Source organism: Leopardus geoffroyi, chromosome C2, assembly GCF_018350155.1.
Source record: "Leopardus geoffroyi isolate Oge1 chromosome C2, O.geoffroyi_Oge1_pat1.0, whole genome shotgun sequence".
In the NCBI taxonomy this organism is placed as follows: domain Eukaryota; kingdom Metazoa; phylum Chordata; class Mammalia; order Carnivora; family Felidae; genus Leopardus; species Leopardus geoffroyi.
Genome location: NC_059333.1, coordinates 28,969,486 through 28,993,944, shown reverse-complemented (window position 1 = coordinate 28,993,944; position 24,459 = coordinate 28,969,486). Strand labels below are relative to the sequence as shown.

At 35.3% G+C, this 24,459-nt stretch overlaps 1 long non-coding RNA gene across 1 annotated transcript in view; it reads left to right on the top strand.

Annotated features, from left to right (window-relative positions):
- Positions 1 to 24,459, top strand: part of LOC123610711 — a 106,774-nt gene that overhangs the window by 59,090 nt on the left and 23,225 nt on the right. Inside the window, exons 3-4 of the long non-coding RNA XR_006718262.1 lie at positions 5,596 to 5,752; positions 8,536 to 8,618. This is a non-coding gene — a long non-coding RNA (uncharacterized LOC123610711). The remainder of the gene's footprint in view (positions 1 to 5,595; positions 5,753 to 8,535; positions 8,619 to 24,459) is intronic.

The window sequence follows — 24,459 nt, the reverse complement described above, 5'->3', positions numbered from 1 at the left end:
AACAACAACGAACAAACCGTACTAAGCTGAGGGTCTTTTAGCCTCCACTCTTACTGTCTCCGCTCATGTCAGAGGAGTACTCTTCCTTGAATTAACTGCCGCTAAGGGTTTGATAATGAAACACATCCCTGGCTGCCAGGATGGCCTGCTACCAATTCACCTACCCCACCACTCTGAGTCAGGGAAGCCAAGCAAGTATAATTAGCGGTTACATATTTTACCATCATTAAAAACCTGAGCTTTTGTAGTCACTCCTATGAAAGTAAAACCCAACATATGTTTTCACTTGATCAGCCTTTTATATGCTTGTCAAGAGGGGCTTTTCCAAATAGAAAGTACAGTCCAAAGCTGAGGCCAAGATGCATTTCCGTTACTATTTCTTTGAATTTTAGGGACTATTTATTGACTTCCACTGTGGAAGAAGAGAATTTTGTTCTCTTGGATACCCAGCATCTCCACCTCCCCAACATAGATGCCTAGCTCCCTCACCCCACACAGCATTCTCACACACTACTTTTCCTATGCCTGCCATATAGTTATACCAGGACTCTGGATAAAACAATAATTACTGTGTTTATTACTGTGAACATGTAAATGTTATTTATGACAGAACTATGTAAAATACTGCGTTAGACAGAATGGGCTAATCTACATCACAATGATGAGCAATGCCAGAACCGCAGGGACTTTTGCTCATACAAAGTCCAGCAAAGGACCAGTGGCTCCCCTGGGCAGTTTTCCCTTAATGCATTGACCTAGCAGTCCAGAATGCTCTCATCTTGTGGCTGTGCCAGCTCAACAGCAACCTCTAACGCAAAAGAGGGAGAATGGAGTGGAAAATCCCCTGGATTTTACTGCGTCAGATCAGAAATGATTTATACTACTGCTACTCACGTTTCATTGGCCCAGATCAGTCATATGGCCTTGTCTAATTACGAGAATATTGGGATGTGGAATTCTCAAGAAAGAGAAGAGAATGGGATATTTGTGATGTCTAATGCATATGAGATTGCTTTTTAAAATTTTTTTAAACTTCCTGAAATTCCTATTATACTGGTTTTGTTATTCTGTATGCTTATATATAGGATGTGCCACTTCTGCCTTCTTGACAATATCTGTCTTCTAGCATTTTGACCAGCTCCAAATGGTACTGGTTTTCTGCATATCAGTTCTATAATTGTTTTCCTGGAGTTGCTTTCACCTATTACTTGAGTCGATCTCTAATATTCTTTTTTTTGGTTTATGGCCTCATTCTAGTGGAACATGTCTTCCAGTGATTACTTGAGAAAGGGTAAATTAGAGATAAATTGTTAAATAACATGTGTGTCTAAAAATGCCTTTATTTTGCTTCCTTTTATTGATAATTTGGTTAAATATGCAAACCTAGTTATGAATAACTTCTTACAATTTTAAAGGCATTGATCTTTTGTTTTCTTGTTTTACTATATCTAGTGCTTCTCTGGGGAAGGATATAAACCATTTTTATTCCAATTTTTTATGTCATCTTTCTTCCTTCTGGAATTCTTGTAGAATCGTGTCTTCTTTCCTAATATTCTGAAATTTCATGGTGATAGGTAATGTGTGCATCTATCATCATTCTGTGGGTCACTCAGTGGATCCCTTTAAGTGGAATCTTAGATCTTTCAATTCAGAACATTTTACCTACAACATTTTTAAAAATTTAGTTCTTTTCTTTTTCTCTATTAGGATTTTGGTATCTCTTTGGTGGATTTGTACATCCTATTCTGGTCCTATAATTTTCTTTTTTTTTTAATTTTATATTTAGTTTTAAAAATATTTCCCTTTAACATTTTTATTAATTTTTAATTTCTATGGCAATATTTAACATTTTTAAGGTTTTTTTCTTGTTCTTTGATTATCTCCTTTGTAGAATTGATGCTTATTTCATGAATGAAATAGTTCCTCTTTCTTCTCTGAAACTATTAACAATATTTTTTCCTCTCTCCCGGCATAAATTGTTTCCTATAAGTTACTTTCCAATGTTGGCTTGTTTGCACTTGTCTTTCACATTAGACACTTTTTTCAGATGTCTGGTGATTTTTGGATGTATGCTTATATGTACAGGTTGGGCACTATAATATTTACTGGAGTGTTTGTAAACGTATATGTGTGTGTATGTGTGTTCGTGACTTGATGGTAGGCTTTATTTTAAAGCATTCTTATTGGGCTTATTCTCATTGGAGATCTTAAGTCAAAATGTTTGGATCTTTTTTCTTGTGACTGGCTCAGATTCTCCAGATAAAAACCTTTTCTTGTTCAGATGGAGAAAGCCTGCTGCCAGCATCCTTAGAGTTAGGAGGGATAAAGAACTGGGGGTTTCAGTATGAAGGTATAAACCTTTACTTCGAATCTTTGTTTTTAGTATGGGTTACCTTATTTCAGATGCTTTATTTCAGATGCCAGGTGCCAGGCAACTAGAACTCCTTTACCAAATGGTAGGAATAAACAATGGTAAAACTGTGGGGCAATCTGACATTATCTACTAAAACTTATGATTTAGAAAATTCACTTCTTGAAATATCTAATAGAAATACATATACAGGCATAGCAAGAGGCATTGAAAAGAATGTTCATATCTGTATTATTTTCAGTCATCTCAAACTGAAACAACTTAAGGTCCATAATCAGAAAAATTTTATAAATATATTGTAAATACTCATTTATTAGTATATACAGCATGTAACTACTATACAGCAATGAAAGTTACAAATGGTTGCTACATACAACAGAGATCAACCCCACAAAAGTTACAGTGAACAAAGAAAGTCCAATAGAAAATAATATATATTGTATGATTCCATTTAGAGAAAGTTTACAAGGAGACAAAATTAATCTATGGCATTAGACATCAGGACAGTGATTGCCTTGGGGGAGGAGAAGAGGAGTAGATGATTGGATTGAGTACAAAGTGAGACTTCAGGTGGTGTCAGTGTTCTATGTCTTGACTTGAGTGGGTATTTCATGGGTGTGTTCACTTTTTGCTAATTCATCAAGTTGTACATGAACCTGTACACTTTTCTGAATATACACAATACATCAATTAAAAAGTTTCAAAAGAAACTGACCTGCTTAAAATAAATCCCATTCTGTCCAATATACATGAACCAACCCAATCTCTAAATTTTTTATTTCTGTAAGAACAGTATTGATGCTCTTTATTTGTATGGTATCCAGCAATTTTCAGAGAACTATAAAGTAAATTATCTCATTTACCTTCAGGGCATCATAATGAAGTATTGAACAGGTAATTTTAGATTTGTTGAAAAAAATAGAATAACTCAGAGAGCCATCCTTTGTTTGTGGTAAGCACAGTTCCTTGTTTCCTTCCTTGTGGCAGAGTTGGGACTGTAACCCCAGACGAGTGACTCTTCACACAGCTTTCTTTCACTACACTTACTTGGATCCACAGCCTGTAACCTTGAGACTTTGGACAGATTTTATTCTTATGTTTCATTCCCTAATGAGTCTTCTTGGGTCATAGCTATCCTAAAGAACCAGTGTAGGCAACTTACTAGTGAATTATGAGCTAACTATGTTTTATTTTTTTTAAGTTTATTTATTTATTTTGAGAGAGAAAGAGACAGCGCTAGCAGAGAAGGGGCAGAGAGAGGGAGAGATAGAATACTAAGCAAGGTCCACACTGTCAGTGCAGAACCCAATACTGGGCTTGATTGGATGCTTAACCAGCTGAGCCACTCAGGCACCCCTGAGTCATCTATGTTTTAAAAGGAGCCTTCTTAGGAAATTTTCTCACCCACAGGTGAGATGAGACACCATACCATGGCAGTTTGATTACTGGGGTGTGGGGGCTAGGGCAGAAGATGGGGAAATACTTTGCTTTTTGCTATGTTACCATTAGATACAGGACCTTAGTATCACATTATATAATACCTAATAAATATGCTTATGTGTAGACCCAGGTTTGTTTGAAGGGAACCGATCCTCTACAAATGAGTACATTTATTACTTAGAATTCTAGAAGTTCCCGGACCTCTCTTGTGCTAAAAGCACAAAGCACACATAGTGGGGGAGATATGGAAAGAGGTCAAATATAGAGGTCTGTTGCTCTAGTCATCCTGCTGCAGGTATCCTTGGGTTTTAAAACATCATCCTCCAATTTACATTTAAGTTCAAGGACCTGATAGGAGGTGGTAGTAGGGAGAGCATAGAGAATACCCGTCCTAATTTGGGATGAGGTTGGGAATGCTTAGGAGGTGGGATGAGAGAGTGCAGGTAGGAATGAGAAGGGAGGGAGACCACATAATACTTTAAAAGACCTGAGGTTTATACTCCTGTAAATAAGTAGGTTTATATTCACGCAAATAAACTAGAGTCTATATTCATAGGAAAAACTCACATAAATATCAGAAGGCAAGGCCCATTGCCTTTTTCTTTCTGTTCCGAGTTCTTTTTTGCTCAAGCTCCAGATTGTTCTTTTGTGTTTTGTTTTCCCCTTTAAGATTTTCCTTGATTCCCACAATCTCTCTTCTTCATGTAGGTGATATATCTCTGCTCTGTTTGGATTTGCTCCATAATCTTGAGAGAAACCTGAATTTAACCATATTTCTTAACTAGGGATTCTTAAGAGAGGGGTTTAAAGACAACTAGGCAATGACTTAAGATGATTAGTGGTTAGGCACTCATTTGCCTTGTTTATGTTGTTCTGTCCCTCATCGAAAACTGTTTGGGAATCATGGTTTTATAAAAGAAAAGTGAACTAACAGTTTTATAATGCTTTCTAAATTTTTTAAACATGAAAGAGTTTTCAATGGGAATTCAACATACTTTATAGCATTCAGACCAAATGCCCAAGTGGTTCAGTCAGATTAATAACAAAATCAGGAAAATAGTCTACAAACTAAGTCTACAAACTTAGTCTACAAACTAAGAATGCATCCCACTTTAAAACAGAACCAGGGTGCCTGGGTGGCTCAGTTGGTTAGGCATCTGACTTCGGCTCGGGTCATGATCTCATGGTCTGTGGGTTCGAGCCCCACGTCGGGCTCTGTGCTGACAGCTCAGAGCCTGGAACCTGCTTTAGACTCTGTGTCTCCCTCTCTCTCTGCCCCTCCCCTGCTCTTGCTCTATCTTTCTCTTTCTCTCTCTCTCAAAAATAAATAAACATTATTTTTTTTTTAATAGAATATGAAGCTTATGCTATTTACAGCATGATTTTAACTGCTTTAATGTGGGACATTTTTCCCAATGAAGACACTTTTACCAATCAGTCTTTGCTGCTCTGAAAGAAGCCATTGTAAATTTTTGGGTAAACAGTATTTCAACAGAGTGCAGTGTTTAATCTCAGATATGCATTTGACTCTTAACATTGTCTTTTTAGTCTGATTAAATGTGAATTTTTCATATTTAGTCCTAGGTTAAGACATAAAGATGTAACTTCACCTTTTCTTCCCTCCCCCCCTTTCAACTCTTCTCCCTTAGTACGTTACAAGAAAGCAGTTAATTACCATTTGTAAATGGTGATCATAGTGATTCAAAACATGAGACATTCAAAGTACTCACTGAACTCATTTTTGATTCCATCACAAATCAATTTTATTTTCATATCATCTTTAGAAACTACAACGTGCAGAGGGGGAAAAAGATGGAACCCATGAGCCATACCTACCTCTACAACCTCTGCCATTGCCTGCAGCTCCAGAATCTTCACTTCCCTGGCTGGGCCCAGGGAAGTTTTGTGCTTAATTTGGGACAACAGAACAGAGGAAAAAAGGTAGGAGAATGAATTTTGTTCTGTTTGGCTTATAAACTGTGTTAGATAGAATCAGTGGGAAAAAATAGACAAGTTATCTTTTAAAAAGTATTTTTATTTCAAAAATAATACATGTTCCCACAGAAAATACTGAAAAAAATTTTAAAGAATTTAAGTATCTCTAAGAATCTCTAAAGGATAAAATATCTAATCCCATGACCTAGAGAACTCCTATTAATGTTTTTTCAACTTTTGTGTAGGTTTTTCTTATATGTACATACATACAGTGTATAATATGTATAGAAGCCGCTTTTAGGCAACAGGCTTGAGCAATAGAAACTTAATCAGCGCAAAAGGGCCCAGAGTGACCCCAACCTCACGACTGAATACAAACAGGCCCATTAAGCGGCCCACCTCAAAATATCCCTAAACCCTAGCTGACCAATGGACTATTGCAACCAGGCAGGAAAAATTCCATATGTCCCCATACCTTCTCACCCCCCTTTAAATACAGCCCTCACCCACTGCCTCTTTGCAGACTTCTCCTTTGCTGTCTTGCCTGCTGCTCCCTTGCAGTATATTCAGTGTATTTAATATACTTATATCTCCTTTGTCCTGCCTATGTCACTGGCTTCCAGCTGATGGGGTTGCCCCACATTTAGGGGCCCCCATCCAGTCAGGAGAAACACCACAATATATATGTGTGTGTTTCATATATATATGCCCATATGCACACATATATACATTTATACAGCTGTGCATTTTATTTTTTAATTTTAATAAGCTAGTAATAAATGATACATTCCAATGCTATTATATATAATCCTCTGTCCCCAAAAGCAAACAAATAAGCTAACCATTTCTCCATTGCATATTTTAGGTTTTACCCATTCACTATATGTTGAGTCTCTACTCAGTGTTAAGGATACAATTTTTGCTCTGGAGAGCAATCAAATTAACAGAGAGTGTAAACACACAATTTCCTGAGAGTGATAAATGCTGTAGTAGAAGAATGCCCAGAATTATATGGAAGCACACACATCAGGCTATTGAATCATAGTGAGGATATCTGGGACATTCTTTCAGAAAATGTTAGTATCTGAGCTAAGTCTTGAAGGCTGATGAAGAATTTCAGTAAAAGGAGCAGTCCTAGATATGGGGAGCAAGGGGGTGTGAACCAGTTTGAAAAGTTTGAGAGCAAAGCACATTGAAAAATTAAAAGCAATCTCCTATCACAAGAGGATAGGGTAATGAGGTAGGAGTGGTGGAGTGATGAATGATGAAGCTGGAGAATTAGGTAGAAGCAGATAATTAAAAATCAGTGTAAATGTTTGAATTTCTTTTAGATAAAGTACTTGAGAGCCAGGGAAGGATTTCAGTTGGGGAGTGGTGTAATCAGATTTACATTATAGGATACAGTCTGGGAATGGATTGGAGAAGATCAAGTATGGAGTTACTGAGATTAGTTGGAATTTTGATGGTATAATTTTGAAAAAGGAGATAATAGTCCTGAGGCTGAGGCAGTGGGCAGGAAGGGGAAGGAATAAGTTTGGAGTATAATGTTTTGGCATTGATGGGAGAGGAAAGAATCAATGGTCATTTGGATTTCTTTCTTTTTTTTTCTTTTCATTTTTATATTTCTAATTGGAATCTGGGTGGATGATGGAGCACTGGTAGAGAATAAAGTTTTGGAAAGAAGGTAGTGAATTTAATTTTGAATAGGCTAAGTTGGAAATTCATGTGAGACATTGAAAGTAAATCATTGAATTGAAGGGCTGGGCTAAAAATCTAGAATGGATAGAATCACTGAGGTAAATGAAAATATTGTTTTAGTTATTTTGGATACAGATCTGGGAGTGGAATTGCTGAGTCATATTGTAAGTCTACATTTAACTCCATGGGACCTCTATTTGAAGAACTGCCAAAATGTTTTCCGAAGGGGTTGTGCCATTTCACATTCTTACCGCAATGCCTGAGGGTTCCAATTTCTCCACACTCTTAGCATTCGTTATCATCTGTCCTTTTGATTCTAACCATCCCGGTCAGTGTGAAGTAATATCTCAGTGTGGTTTTGATTTTCATTGCCCTCATCACTAATGATATTGAGCGTGTTCTCATGTGCTTCGGGGCCATGCATATATCTCCTTTGGAGAAATGTTTGTTCAAATCCTTTACTCATTTTTTAATTGGGTTATTTAGTTTTCTATTATTGAGTTGTAAGGATTCTTCATACTTTATGGATACAAATCTATTATCGGATATATGATTTGTAAATATTCCCCCCAATCTGTGGATTGTCTTTATATTTTTTTGGTAGTATTTTTTAAAAAGTATCCTAAAAAATGATTTTTAATTTTGATGAGTCCAGTATATCTATTTTTCATTTCTTACTTGTGCTTTTTGTATCATCTAAAAAACTATTGCCTAATACAAGGTCAGGAAAAGTTTAACCTTATGTTTTCTTCTAAGAGTTTTATAGATTTAGCTTTTGCATTTTAATCTATGATTTACTTTGAATTAATTTTTCTATACTGTTTAAGTTTATTTTTTGCATGAAGATATCTAGTTGTCCCAGTAGCATTTGCTAAAAATATTATTTTTTCCTCACTGTAATATCTTGGCATGCTTGTTGAAAATCAAGTGGCCATAAATGTCAAGGTTAATTTTTGGATTTCTCAATACTATTCTAGTGATCCATATGTATAACCTTATGCGAGTATTTGGAATCAAGAAGTGTGAATACTTCAGATTTGTTCTTTTTTCAGGATTGTTTTGACTATTCGGTGTCCTTTGCATTTCCATAGGACTTTTAGGATCAGTGGGTCCATTTCTGCAAAATGGCAGAGGAACTATTGATACAGTTGCATTGGATATGTAAATCATTGGGGTGAGTTTTGCCATCTCAACCATGTTGTCTTCTAATCCATGAACACTGGTATCTTTCCACTTATTTAGGTCTCCAGTTTATTTCAGTTATGTTTTGTTTTCAGTGTACATATCTTATACTTTTTAAAAATTAATTCTTAAGCATTGTATTATTTTCCATAAATTTTTCCAATTGAATAGTTTTCTTGATTTCCTTTTGGGATTATTCACTACAATTGTAAAGGAATGCAGTTGCTTTTTTAATATTGATCTTATATCCTCCTTCATTACAAAACTCATTTATTCTATTTTTTAAATGTGGAGAGGGAGAAAGCATTCATTCTTTTACCATTAACTAGGATGATATATATATATATATATATATATATATATATATATATATATACTAATAAGTGTTTTTATCACGAAAGAGTGTTGGGTTTTGTAAAATACTTTTTCTGCATCTGTTGAGATTATAGAGATGATAAATTTTTCTTCATTCTATTAATGTGATGTATTACATAAATGGCTTTTTTTTTTATGTCAAAACACCCTTGCATCCTTGTGATAAATCCCACCTGGTCATGATTTATAATCCTTTTTATATGTTGTTGTATCTGTCTTGCTAGTATTCTGTTGAGGGTTACTGCCTCTATATTCATAAAGAGTATTTATTTGTAGTTTTCTTTCCCTTGTAGTATGTTTTAAGCTTTTGTATCAGAATAATACCAGCTTTATAGAATAATTTGGGAAGTTTTCCATTCTTTTATTTTGGGGGAGATTTTCAAAATATTGATGTTAAATATTCTTTAAATGTTTGATAGAACTCACTGGTAAAGCTATTTGGTTGTGGGCTTTTTTTTGTGGGAATGTTTTGAATATTAATTCAATTTCTTATCATGCTATAGTTCTAGTTGAATTTTGTTTCCTCTTGAGTCAGTTTCAATAATTTGTTTCTTTGTAGGAATTTTTCTATTTCATCTAAGTTATCTAGTTTGTTGGCATGCAATTTTTCATAATATTTTTTATAATTCCTTTTGTTTCTGTGTAGGCAGTAATCACATCCTATTATTCTTGATTTTACTAAATTGATTCTTTCTATTTAACTTCGTTTAGTTTAACAAAATTAGATTTATTAATTTTGTTGTTTATGTTAGTTGTTGATTTTTTTCAAAGAACCAGCTTTAAATTTGTTGATTTGGGGGGCACACGGGTGGCTTGGTTCGTTAATTGTCCAACTTCACTGCAGGTCATGATGTCACAGTTCAGGGATTCGAGGCCCGTGTCAGGCTTTGTGCTGACAACTAGGAGCCTGGAGCCTACTTTGAATTCTGTCTCCCTCTCTCTCTGCCCCTCCCCTGCTTGTACTCTGTCTCTCTCTGTCTCTCAAAAATAAATAAATAAGAAACTTAAAAAATTTAAGTTTGTTGTGTTTTTTTGTTACTTTCTATTCTTTATTTTATTTATTTCCCCTCTAATCTTTATTATTTTCTTTCATCAGCCTGCTTTGGGTTTAGTCTACTCTTCTTAGTTCCTTAAAATAGAAGGCTAAATTATTAATTTGAGATCATTCTTCTTTTTCAGTATAGACATTTACCCTATCAGTTTCACTCTAAACATGGTTTTTGCTGCATACACTAAAACTTGTCATGTTGTATTTTCATTTTCATTCATCTCAAAGTATTTACTAATTTCCCTGGTGATCTTTCACCCATTGATTATGTAGAAGTATGTTGTTTAGTTTCCATATATTTTTGAATTCCCCAAATATCTATTGGTTCCTAATTCATTCCACTATGATCAGAGAGCACACTTTGTATTATTGCAAATTTCCAATTTAAAAAGAATTATCACGTAGCTGTATACTCAAGAATGTTCCATCTGCCCTTGAGAAAAATGTGTATTCTTCTGTTTATATGGAGTGTTGTATAGATTTCTGTTAAGCCTACTTGGCCTATTGTGTTATTGAAATCTTCTATTTAGTGAATGACCTTTTGCCTAGTTGTTTAAATGTCACTGTTTTTATCTTTTTAATAATAAAATTTAACATAAAATCTATTTGGTCTGAAATTTAAAAAGCCAGTTTAGTTCTCTTTTGCTTAACTCTGCATATCTTTTCCTGTCCTTTTGCTTTCATCCTATTTGTGTCTTTGAACTGGAACTGTGTCTCATGTCAACAGTATACAGTTGAATCATGTTTTCTAAAAATCCATTCTGCCAAAAGGTCTTTTTATTTTTTATTATTTTTATTTTTTTAACTAAGTTTCTTATTTTAATTCCAGTATAGTTAACATACAACGTTATGTTAGTATCAGTTGTAAAATATAGTGATTTAACAATTCTGTACCTTACTCAGTGCTCATCGTAAGTGTACTCTTAATCCCCAGCACCTATTTAACCCATCCCCCTACCCACTCCCCTTCTGATAACTGTAAGTTTGTTCTCTGCAGTTAAGAGTCTGTGTCTTGGTTTGTCTCTCTTCTTCTTTGCTCATTTGTTTTGTTTACTGAATTCCACATATGAGTGCAATCATATGGTATTTGTCTTTCTGTGACTTTTTTCACTTAACATTGTACTCTCTAGTTCCATCTATGTTGTTGCAAATGGCAAGATTTCATTCTTTTTTTATGACTGAATATATGCCATTCCTTCTTTATGCTTTCATCTATTGATTAGCACTTGGGCTGATTACATAATTTGGCTATTGTAAATAATGCTGCAGTAAACATAGGGATGCATGTATCCCTTTGAATTAGTGTTTTTATATTTTGGGGGCACATACCCAGTAGTGAGATTGCTGGATCATAGGGTAGTTCTATTTTTAACTTTTTGAAGAACCCTCCATACTGTTTTCCAGAGTAGGTGCAACAGTTTGCATTCCCACCAACAGTGTAAGAGGGTTCCCTTTTCTCCACATCCTTGTCAACACCTATAGTTTGTTTCTTGTGTTGTTGATTTTAGCCATTCTGACAGGTGTGAAATAATATCTCATTATGGTTTTAATTTGCTTTTCCCTGATGATGAGTGACGTTTAACATCTTTTCATGTGTCTGCATGTATTCTTCATCTGTTCATGTGTTCTACCCATTTTTAGTTGGGTTATTTGTTTTTTGTGCGTTGAGTTGTATCAGCTCTTTATATATTTTGATTACTAACATTTTATCAAATATTTTTTTGCAGATATCTTCTCTCATTCAGTAGGATTGCCTTTTAATAGAGTTGATTGTTTCCTTTGCTGTGCAGACCTTCTTATTTTCATGTAGTCCCAATAGTTTATATTTGCTTTTGTTTCCATTGCTGCAGGAGACATATCTAGAAAAATGTTGCTACTGCTGATGTCAGAGAAATTACCGCCTGTGCTCTCTTCTAAGAGTTTTATGGTTCAGGTTTCACATTTAGGTCTTTAATCCATTTTGAGTTTATTTTTGTGTATGGTGAAAGAAAGTGGTCCAGTTTCATTCTTTTGCATGTAGCTGTCCAGTTTTCTCAACACCATCTTTTGAAGAGACTGTCTTTTTCTCATTGGGTATTCTTTCTTTCTTTGTTGAAGATTAATTGACCATATAATTGTGTGGTTATTTCCAGGTTTTTTATTCTATTCCATTGATCTATGTGTCTATTTTCGTGTTAGTACCATGTTTTTGATTACTACAACTTTTTAAATATAACTTGAAGTTTTCCAACTTTGTTTCTCTTTTTCAAGATTACTTTGGCTACTTGGGGTCTTTTGTGGTTCTATACAAATTTTAGTACATGCGCTGCTGAAGTGAGAGCTCTGTACAAAGTTTAGTATTGTTTATTCTAGTTCTGTGAAAAATGCTGTTGGCATTTTGATAAGGATTGCATTAAATGTCTACATTGCTTTGAGACTCTAGGCATTTTAACAATATTTGTTCTTTCAATCCATGAGCATGGAACATATTTCCATTTCTTTGTGTCATCTTCAGTTTCTTTTACTAGTGTTTTTTGTTTTGTTTTGTTTTGTTTTGTTTTGTTTTTCAGTTTTCAGAGTACAGGTCTTTCACCTCCTTGGTTAAGTTTATTCCTAGGTATTTTATTAATTTCGGGTCAATTATAGATGAGATTGTTTTCTTAATTTCTCTTTCTGCTGCTTCATTATTAGTGTATGGAAATGGAACAGATTTCTGACATTAATTTTGTATCCTGCAACTTTAGTGAATTCATTTATCAGTTCTAGTAGTTTTGATTGACTCATTCAGGTTTTGTATATAGAGTATCATGTTGTCTGCAAATAATAAAGATTTTACTTCTTTCTTACCAATTTGGATGCCTTTTATGTATTTATTTATTTATTTTTTGTTTGATTGCTGTTGTTAGGACTTCTAGTGCTATGTTGAATAAAAGTGGTGAGAGCGGACATCCTTGTCTTGTTTCTGGCCTTAGGGGAAAGCTCTCAGTTTTTCCTCCATTGAGTATAGTGCTCACTGTGGGCTTTTCATATAAGGCTTTTATTATGTTGAAGTCTTTTTCCTCTAAACCTACTTTGTTGAGGATTCTGCAAATTCTGTCTTTTAACTGGAATATTTAAACTATTTACATTTAACTTAATTACTGGTAAGGTAAGATTTCTGTATGTAAGTGTCTTTGTGTTCATTTATTTCTCCATTACTTCCTTCTTTTGTGATATATAGATGTTTTGAATTAGACTGTTAAAATTTCTGTTTATTTTACTTTAAAGATTTTCTTAATAATTGTACTGAGGATTACAGAGTTGTAAATTTTTAAAAATTAATTCTTATTAATAAAAGTTTAACTCAAATAGTTTGTAAACACTTATTCCATTATAGCCCTGTTCTCTCTCACTTTTTGTGCCATTATTGTCATACAGATTAAATTTTTACATGTTATAAGGCAGTCAACAGCTTTATAGTCATTGTTTTCTGTAATTTAAATCAAATAGCAGAAAAAAGTTACAAATTAAATACATTTATAATGTTTTTATATTAATGTGTGCACTTATCTTTACCAGTGATCTTTATTTGTTCTTGCACATTTTAGTTATTGTTTAGTGCCTCTCATAGCCTGAAACACTCCCTTAGTATTACTTATAAAGTAGGTCTGCCAGCAATATATTCTTTCAGTTTACAATTACTGAGAATGTCTTCATTTCTCCTTCCTTTTTGCAGGATAGTTTTGCTGAACATAGAATTCTTGAGAACATTGGTCAACAATGTTTTTCTTTCAGTGCCCTGTACCTGTCATCCTACTTCCTCCTAGAACCTATGGTTTCTCATGAGAACCTACCTGTTGATCTTTGAGGAACTTTGTACATTATAAAATACGTTTATTTTGCTACTTTCAAGATCATCTCTTTTCCTTGGCTTTTGACAATTTACTCTAATTTGTCTAGGAATGAATCTGTCTGAGTTTATCCTACCTGGAATTTATGTTGCTTCCTAGGTGTGCATGTTCATGTTTTTTTTTTTTTTTTTTAAATCAAATTGGGAAGTTTCTGGCCTCAGTTTCTTCAAATTGTTTGTTTGTTGTTTTGTTTTGTTTTGTTTTTTACCTTCTCTCTCTCCTTTTTTTTTCTGGAACAACCATGATGTGCATATTGGTATGCTTATTGGTATCACACAGTCTCTGAGGCTCTGTTAATTTTTCTTCATTAACTGTCCTTCTATTCTTCAGCCTGAATAACCTAAGGTGTTCTGTCTTAAGATTCTGCCATTTCAAATCTGCTGTTAAATCCCTGTAATTAATTTTTTCATTTCAGTTTTTATACTTTAAATTTCCAGAATTTTTATTTGACCCTTTTAAAAATAATTTTTTCCTTTTATTGATATTCTCTATTTGGTAAGATATAGTCCTTAAATTTTCCTTTAATTCTTTAGACATGGTTTTATTTAGTTCTTAGAACATATTTATAATAGCTATTTTAATGTCTTTGTCTAGTAAGTCCAGTATCTGAGCTCCTCAAAGACAGTTTCTTTTCGCTTATTTTTTTTTCCTTTTTATGGTCTATAACTTCCTGTTTCCTTGCATGTGTTATAGTTCCCCCATGCCTCACCCTTGAAAAATAAATCTTTCTGACTCTGGAAATCCAGCTCCCTCCTCCCCCTCCCACAATCCTTGTAGTTTTGTTGTTTGGTATTGATTTGGTTGTTATGGATGTTGGTTTGTTTATTCAGTTTCCTGAGCAAATTCTGTAGAGTCTGAATTCTTTGTCTTGTATAAAACTCAACATCTCTTCTCAGTTAGTGTAGTGGTCAGCTAATGATTGGACAGAAATCTCCTTGAATGTACTAAACCAATAAGTCTTCCCAACTTTGTTGAGGGATTTGTGTGTGTTGGGGAGGAATATTTCAATACTCCAGTAGGCAGTTTAAAACACTACAATAGCCTTCACTTCTTGCTTGTACAGACTCACAGGCATCTACACATGGGAGATTAGAGCCTCCTCAATGTCTTTCCTGAGCATGTGCACATTCTTGCACATGCATATGGCCTTTTAGATTTCCAGGAATATGTCAAATATTTTCAACATCCCACATAAAAATTTCATTCCCTGGTTTTCCTTTATAATATTTTAGTAAGTTTCTTACTTAACCCAACTGGTATTGCTACCTCAGGCACCTGAATTTTTAAATGATTGATATTGATTTTCTTTTGACAAATGCCATAGGGGCAGGTCTGTTCACACCGAGTGAGCTGAGTCAAGTTTGATTCAGCAGTCACCCAGGTTAACAAAAAATAAGTGCTGAGAATGGAGATACAAGACAGGTAAATAGTGACAATTCTCTAGAGATGCAATTTTTTTTTGGGGGGGGGGGAGTAACTCCAAGCCTGTTCTGTTTGTTCCAGTGGCTGATAGGCTGCTGTTTTTCACAATGAATAAAATCATGTAGCTTTTGGTTTGAAGGCTACAACAGAGATTGGGGGTAGGGGTAGGGATGGGAAGAATCAAAATGCCACAAAACTTTGTTCTTACCAAGTTTCAGCTATTTTTCTTGAATAAACGCTTCTTATATTTTTGAAAACCTTTGATTAATTTCCAGAGTTCTGAAAAAGTTTATTTTGCCTATTTTTGCTAATATTCTCATTTCTTTTATGGAGGAATGGATACATGGAGGCCTTTACTCTGCCTTTTAAAGTCTTTTCTATTAGAATTTTAAAAGCTCCTTATGGACAGCTTCTAATGTTCAGGCAAAGTTGAAACCCACTTATTTTTTAGAGAAAGGTTCAAGGGCCTGATTATAGAAAACACAAGGCATTTAAGACCAGGACAAAAACAAGGAGCTTATGAATGAGTCAGATAGGGATTGGTTCAGAGATGGATGGGGCTTATAAAAAACAAAAGAGAAAAGAGTTTTAGGAAGAGAATAGTCAAAGCTATTGAATGCTGCCCACATGGTTCAGAAAATGGTTTGAAAACTACGGATTTGAATGATCTACTAAGAGGTCACTGTGATCTTTGTTAGAGCAATTGCAGTGGGGTGGAAAGGCAGAATCTTAACTGCAGTAATTTGTAACATGAATAGGAGGTAAAAAAGAGAAAACAAGTTTAGAATGAAGAGCCTGGACTGTGAACAAAAGGAGAGATAATACAGGTCAGTAGCTGGAATAGAATGTGAAGTCAAAAAAGTTGCTTTGTCCTAGGGATCATTTTAACCACTTTACTCTTATTCACAATTTTTTCTTTTGGTCTCGACCCTAGACCATAGGGCCATCACTAGTGGCTTGTATTTGAGGATAAGAAAAGTGACTTTTCTTCCATTGTATGGGAAAGAAATGTGACCTTAGACAGATAAATTTTGCCTCAAAACAGATTCTCGGTGAAACTGTATGACTGGCATTGTGAGGGGTAGTGGACTGGGACATATATAAAGTCTGAGAAAACTGAGTTGAAATCCCAGCTCCATCACTTTACTGGTGCTAGCTGCGTGATTTTAGTGGAGCTACTTGGCTCTTTCGGCCTCACTTGTCTCATGTGGATAGGAATACCAATCTTTTGAGATTGTTGTGTGGATTAATTTATACAATACCTAGGTTTTACAGTAAAGAAGAGGATGTTATATAAGGAAGAAAAAGTTAGCCATTTAATCTCAGTTTTCTCACCTGTACCATAAAAGAGTTGTATTATGTAATCTCCATGATGTGTTTCAGCTCTAACCAAATGGGCCCCCAATATCTTTTCATTCAGTACCATTCTGAACAAAACCTCTATTCTGGACGAGGTAGATATTTGGAATTGGTTGATGACCTAAACCATTCTGTGTAAGATAGTTTCCATTTGAAAAGACATTTAGAATTCCAAAGGATTGACTTACAAATAAATTTGAAGGATAGCTTTGCTGAGCTGGGGTGTACTTTTAAATAGATGAGCTCATCCCAGGACATATAATAGAGAGCACTCAGCAAAGCATATTTTAGATCCTTGAGAAATGAGCTTTGAGGAGATATACATCTGGCATGCTATCAGATCCCAAAGATACCATATCTGTATTTGGGAATACAGATTGATTGTTCTGGATTGATTGTTCTACTTAAAATATTTGTGTTTGTGAATGTTTATAACTGCTAGTTTTGGGCGGTTGAGGAAACTTTGAAACAATAAGCCACATGAAGAAGAAAGGCAGGTTTGAAACCAGCCAGAAAGTGCTCGGGGAAAGAAATAAAAGGTGAAGCAGGAATGAGTCAATGTATATAGGAGGCTTGTGAGACCAACAGAGCAAAATGAGAGTAGGATTAGATAAGGGACTCAGAGACACAGGAAAAAGTGAAACCAGAGGCCAATTGAGGCTGAACTGGACTAGAACAAGAAGAACGAAACAAAAATGATTTGCCTCGTCAGAGACTGATTTACCAATGCTCTCAGCTTGTTTTGTTGAGTTCACTGATATATTTTGGTAGAATTTTATTTGGGTAGACATAGGGGGAGTGCCTCTCATTTCTGGCAAGCATTGAAAACTTGCTCATTTTCTATTAGCAGATTAGTGATTTAAAGATTAAGAAAATATGCTCTGTGATTTCAAAGATGAAATGCCTATAAAATAAGAACACTGAAACGCGGTGCCATATTTATTGTAATTTTATTAAAACCACCCTCCATGAAACTGAATCCACAGTGTCTCAGATACAGCTTCTTTCTGAATTTTGAAAGATTGTACTTTGGTTCTTTTTTTTTCTTCCTCTGCTGATTCTCCTCAATTGGCTGTACCATAACTTTACTTTTAAAATTAAATATAGTTGGCAAATTTTGCTTTAGAAGTGACCCAGTTTCACACTACTTCTTCAAATGGCTAGAATTGTCCAGGGTGGACTATTAATCTATATTGTCTACTCTACCAGAGGCTTCATATCCGTTCAAGACACTTTGCTCACATGTAACTTTTGGCAAAAGAGGATGACTGGCAGGTCATTGGATGGCCCCTTGTCAAAGTGGACTCTTTAGATAGGACTATTGATGAGCAGAGGCTTTATAGGCAGCTGGGCAACACTGCAGCCCGAGCGATCTTCCTCGGCAACCTGCAAATGAAACTAACGTTATGAAGGATTTCTCCAAAGACAGACATCTTAAATTAGGCAAAGTCCTATAACCGGACACATCTCAGGAAGATTTAAGGCAGAGCTGGTCGCTGTGCCAGCCAAGGGGCCTGCTCTGCCAGTTGAAAGGCAAGCACATCCTTCCCTGCCAGCTTGCAAGGAGCTCGTTCTTGCCGTGACAGCACATCTACCATGCATGTTTGATTTAAGGCCCGCCATTACCATGCATTTGTAATTATCATCAGGTGATGACGAGCCCTGGGAAAGGTAGAAGTCTTAAATATGGAGATCCAGGAGCCTAATCAAAATGCAATGCATAGAATATATCTTTCTTCTTGATGCTCCACCTCTTTTCAACCAAGCGTTACTGGTTTGAGGAAAACTGTAGCACAACCCTTTGCCAATGATTGTGATTCATTTTCACTTCGCTAATCAAAATGTGTTTCATAAGGTCCTGACGGCGTTCAAGACTTCTTAAAGGAGGTATGACTTTTCTCTCAGTTGACTGGCATAGATTTCATAATTTACACGCAGATGTGGCAAAGATTTGTAAAAGCCTCCTTGGGCTTATAAATTCTCTTATTCTCTATTAGCATCCTCATAGAGTCTTATAGATTCTCATCAGGATTCTATATGGGCAAACATTATATTGCTGACAATTTCTATTTTGTTATTACTTTGGGTCAATGATGTCCAAACTAGTGATTCTACTTTTTTCCTACTTAGGGACCATATGTTATTGTATAGTGTATGTATGTATAACACAGATTTCAGAGAATTTGTATGGGTGAGAGAAGTTACTTGTTCTTGATAAGACATAACTTCAGTCAGAGAAATTATGTTAAATATTCAACTTTACCTGGTGCCCTGTGTTACTCCTATGGTGAAGCAGCATGCTATGAAGGAAAGATACCTGGAGTTAATTCCAGAAGATCTCAATGCAAATCTGAACTCTTCTCATTTGTGAATAGATGTTATCATGGATGGACCTTTATCCCTCTAGGCCTCCATCTCTTCTACACCATGATGGCATTGGAACAGACCCTCTCCAAGTCCCCTCCATGTCTGGCATCTATGATTCCTTGAAGTCAAGAGTCCCTTCTTTTAAGGATATAGCCATTAGTATTCAAATATTAAGTATATAATTTGTAAAAGTCATTCTTTATGACACTCAAGTGACTAATATATAGGAACTCCTTTCTCCCAAGATGTCACCCTTACCTGTATTGTATTATTGCAGATATTTGAAATTTGGGGGAATTTGAAATAGAAGAAGGCTTTATTTGCACCATTTCCACATTCATGGATCCAGGGTTACAATAAGAATGGCTTCTTTTGGTTTGAGGAGTATTATAACCACTGAGACACTTGTGTCTGATAGATTCATTCAGCCTTTAATGTATGCCCCCCTTGTATTATTGAGTCATATATAAAACCTGACCTCCTAAACAGAAGATAAGTCCCTGAAGGCCTGGGAGTATGTTTAGGGGTTATAAATCTCCCTAACACCTACCATTTAACATTTAGCCCCACAACTAATCACTTATTATGTTATATGACATATTTTTGTGTATAAAAATGCTTATGGAAAAATTATATAGGCTAAAGATGTCCTTTTATCACTGAAATGTAAACAATTTTCCACAAAAATAAATGAAAATGGAATGTAGAAATGAATAATTTGGTCTACTGTGGGGCATTGAAATTCACTCTGGGGTGATTAGTGGTTATTCAGTTTTTAACTGACAATAACTCACATAAGTCATATTGTATACAACTAAGTAGTTGGTACTTCAAAAATAGCTTACCTAGTATATGGTTATATAGTAAGTGTCTGTTTGGTTTCCACCTCATTCCCCCCCAAAAATCTGTATATTGAGGACCAGAGTGTCTCAGTTTAGAAGGCAAGTATCCTATCTCCCAACACTTAGCGGTGTCTCCCTCCTTTGAACTCTACAGCTATTACTTTGTCCTGTTGGCTTGGCACTATGATGCATCTCTTGTTACAGGATTCTGTTGCTATGATACTTTTTGATATTTGTCATGCCTCCTCAGCTAGACTGCAAACATGATGAGAGAAAACACCATGTATCCTATGATCATATATTCCAAAGTGTCTAACAGAGTTTTAATTATCTAAAAAATATTCAATTTGTATTTGCTGGAATTGTATAGATAGGGCAAGAGACACATTGTCCATTGCAAGTTCGCAATAAAATCAACAAACATTTATCTACTTACTGAACTTCCTAATTCATGAAACATCCTTACTGCATAAACAACTATTTTTCTCTTATAGAATTCAACTTCTCTAAATTTTTGTCGTTCTGTTTCTCTTATATCAAAAGGTATATTTAGGTCTTTTAGATATTACCACAGTTTAGTCTGGGATCTTTTGTGGGAATTGGGTATTTCAACATTTAAAATACCTTTAATTCATCTAAAATAACAATTTATTGGATAACTGAGTTTTCTTTCAATGTGCAGTACACATTAAAATTTGAGACAGCTTTCTAATTATTGAAAAAAGATAGTTGATTTTTATTAATAGAAATTTATGTGCTATCTGATTCTTGTTTCAGAAATGCACTAGTAGGGGCGCCTGGGTGGCGCAGTCGGTTAAGCGTCCGACTTCAGCCAGGTCACGATCTTGCGGTCCGTGAGTTCGAGCCCCGCGTCGGGCTCTGGGCTGATGGCTCAGAGCCTGGAGCCTGTTTCCGATTCTGTGTCTCCCTCTCTCTCTGCCCCTCCCCCGTTCATACTCTGTCTCTCTCTGTCCCAAAAATAAATAAACGTTGAAAAAAAAAATTATTAAAAAAAAAAAGAAATGCACTAGTAAAGAAGCCTTAAATTTACATACTTTTCCTACATTTTAAAGAGTTTTGGGGCTTTATTCAGAGGAAAACTATCCTAGACCTCTTAAAGCATAGTAAATAAAACATTTATAAAGGCAGTATAAAAGGTACACTCTAGGAAAATCTACATAAATCATAGTTCCCAGAGTCCTTTTTAAGATTCAGGATAAGAAAGTAATTTCTCTCATTTAACTCCCTTGGTGTGAATATGATACTTCAATATTTCATAAATATTTAATGAATTATTATTTCCTACAACTTATGAGTATTTGGACAATTGAAAGAATTATTTGAAATACACGTATATGTCTGGCTGTGTGGAAAAATGGGTGATTATAAATGCTTGACACTGCGTGTCTTTAAAAAAATTGGGGAAAAATAATTTCTAAATTTTAAAGAGGGCAGGAAGGATGTTTGGTAAGATTCTTTATTATATAAATTTGAAAGTGCCTGGGAGTGTGTCTTCATTCTTAATTTTTTTTAATGTTCATTTATTTTTGAGAGAGAGAGAGAGAGGGAGAGAGCAGATGGTAAGTGGGGGAGGAGCAGAGAGACAGAGGGAGACACAGAATCTGAAGCAGGCTCCATGCTCTGAGCTGTCAGCACAGACCCCAATTCAGGGCTCGAACTCACCAACCATGAGATCATGACCTGAGCTGAAGTTGGACACTTAGCCAACTGAGCCCCCAGGCGCCCCTTCATTCTTAATTCTTAAAGTATTATTACCAAAGATAATATCACTAATACAAACACTGGACCTGACAGAGGTAAAACATTGCAGATATCATGCTAGGTGCCTTACTTGTTCAAGTTTGTTTAAGATACAACTCTGCAATGTAGGCACTAATGTTTCTTTTACACTGGAATAAACTAGAAGAACTTGAAACAAATAAGTGCTGAAACCAAGTCTTATTCCAAATCTCTCACATTCCAAAAATCTATGCTTTTAAATTGCATCATATTCATTTCGTATGTTGAGGAAAAGTTATTTTTCTTTTATTATCTAAAATATAGGTAGTTCTTTGCATACTGTTTCTGGCACTGTCTCACACAGGAGCTTCCAATAACTGCCAGTCACATGGTGACAATTATGCTTGATTAAGCAGATCCAGTAAGTACTTGATCGACTTTTTCCCATAAATGCTGACATTTGCAGCCAAAGGGAAAAGAACGCTTGCCATTATTCTAAGCACTCTGGCCATCTCCCCTTGTCCCTCCCAGTAACACCAAACCGAGTTTCCTAAGAGCAGTGTCCCCAGATGCTTAGACTCAGCCCAGATTCCAAGGTTTCTATCAAATACTTATTTGGGTAATCTGAATTATTGAGGTCTGTAAGTCCTATAAGCTGACAGGTGACAATTTATGAGATTTGAAAGGGATGTTTGACAAAGTGTCATTGTTGCTATTGGTCATTCTATCCCTGATAATTCACTGCTATAAATTTTGAAGTCTTTACAATGTCCCAGAATCCTCTAAAAATACATGAAAGAGTGCTTTGGAAACTATAAAATCAAATAAAAGAGTAAGTAAATTATAAATTCATGTTATTATAAGAATGTAAAGAACTCCATGAGATAATACCATAGCTATTGACTAGCACATTGATTTATAGTCAACTGAGAAGATGACTTTAGTCATTGTTCTCAAAAGGTGTTTCAGAATCGCTCAATGAGCTAAATACCGGTCTGGGTCCTATGCTCCTTGTCTCAGACCATCATACTATCAAACATAGAGTATTAGGGTAATAATAAGTGGCTTAAGACATTAAAGTTTAATTTTGTGTGGCGCTCTAATATGGGTCAAGCCGCATAAAGAGCCTGAATGGTTGTCTTCCAAAAATGACCCGGGGGTTCAGGCTTTTCCTATAATGGGCTCTTTGGTTCAGAGTTCATTGTTTCCAGCTATACAAATAAAGGAGTGGGAAAGTACAGGAAAGAATAAGGGAAACCTAGTGAGGTGAGAACATGAACCTCAAAGGAGATCTTAGGAGCTAGGTCCTAACTTTGGCCAGAACTTGTCACACAAACCCAACCGAATGCAAGAGGGCTGATAGACACAGTTTAATGAAACGATAGCATCTTTCCCTGCTTCATAGGTTAGATAAGTTTGTATAAAGCAGAGAAAAGAGAAATCAAGCAAGCATGAAAAATTTTGATCATAATAGAATTTTAATGGGTCCCCAACAATGCCTTTATAGTTAATATAGGCCTGTGCAAAAAATATATATGACCATAATGTGACTTTTAGGCAGGTTATTCTCATTTTCATAATCTATAATATGGCCCTTGGGACAATCCAAATGGGGACAATTGATAAGGAATATCTGAAACCAGGACTAGTTTTACGGACATGTAGCCTGTGTTGTTGCACAGGACTCTGTTCCTACAAAGGCTCCGTATTTTTTTAATGCTCTGCTACTACTGTCTTAAGAGTCTTAATAGTTTTGAATATGGGGCTCTGCATTTTGATTTTGTGCTAAGCCATTATTCTAAGCTCTCGACATCCCCCATTATGTAGCTAGTCCCACCTGAAACTTATGCTTAAAATCTTTAAGATAAATAGTTAATGCTAATTAATGTTTTAAAGAAGACAAGTTACAACAGCAAAGTGTATGTGCATGCATATAAATATACGCCCACGCAGGAATGTATCTTTTTAAGAAAGAGTTTATTGGGAGGAATTTGTTTTAATTGATATTCATCGAACATCATCCCATTGCTTATTGTTAGTTACTCATGTGAAGAGTTGGTTGATGTCTATAGCACAAGCATTTGTTTCAGATAAATGGATGTTTCAGTTGGATAAGTTTTAATTAAGCAACCTTTATTGTACAAGTAGTTGTTTTTGAAACCATGAGAAAACCACCGTAATTTGCTAATTCCGTTACCCAAAATCTGAAGGTGTTGCATCTTGTCTATAACCTTGAATACAGTTTTGTCTATAAATGTCTCAAATAAGGAATAAGAAACTTTTCCACTGTAATGTTAAATTCCTTTTCTACCAAGACACAACTTAACTCTTCTCAAGCTCATAGAATCATCTAAAGTGAATGATTTATCTTTAGATCCTGCTTCCACACCACTTGCTACGGTCACTACTTTAGCATTTCGCATTTCATAGGAATTTACTTATTTACACATTTGCCAAAGGAGTAAACTGAACTCTTTAACTCCTTGAGAACAGGTGTTGTTGCTGTTCATCTTGCTATTTCCAGAGCCTAGTATAGTTTCCAGGCACCCAAAACATGTTCAATCAATATTATTGAAGGAACGAAGGAATGAAGGACGAAATGAGTCATACAAAAACATTTTTGTTTCAGCAAAACATATATTTCCAAGTCTTAAAGAAGGTTCTACTCTTAATAAAGCCAAAATTAGTTTTTGTTTTGTTTTGTTTTACAAGAATGTTTTAAACTTGCATTATCCTTTAGCTCATAGCAGCTGTATTCCAGGGGAGGATGAAACAAAGCATACTCTTATTAAGTGAAATTTTAAAACATCT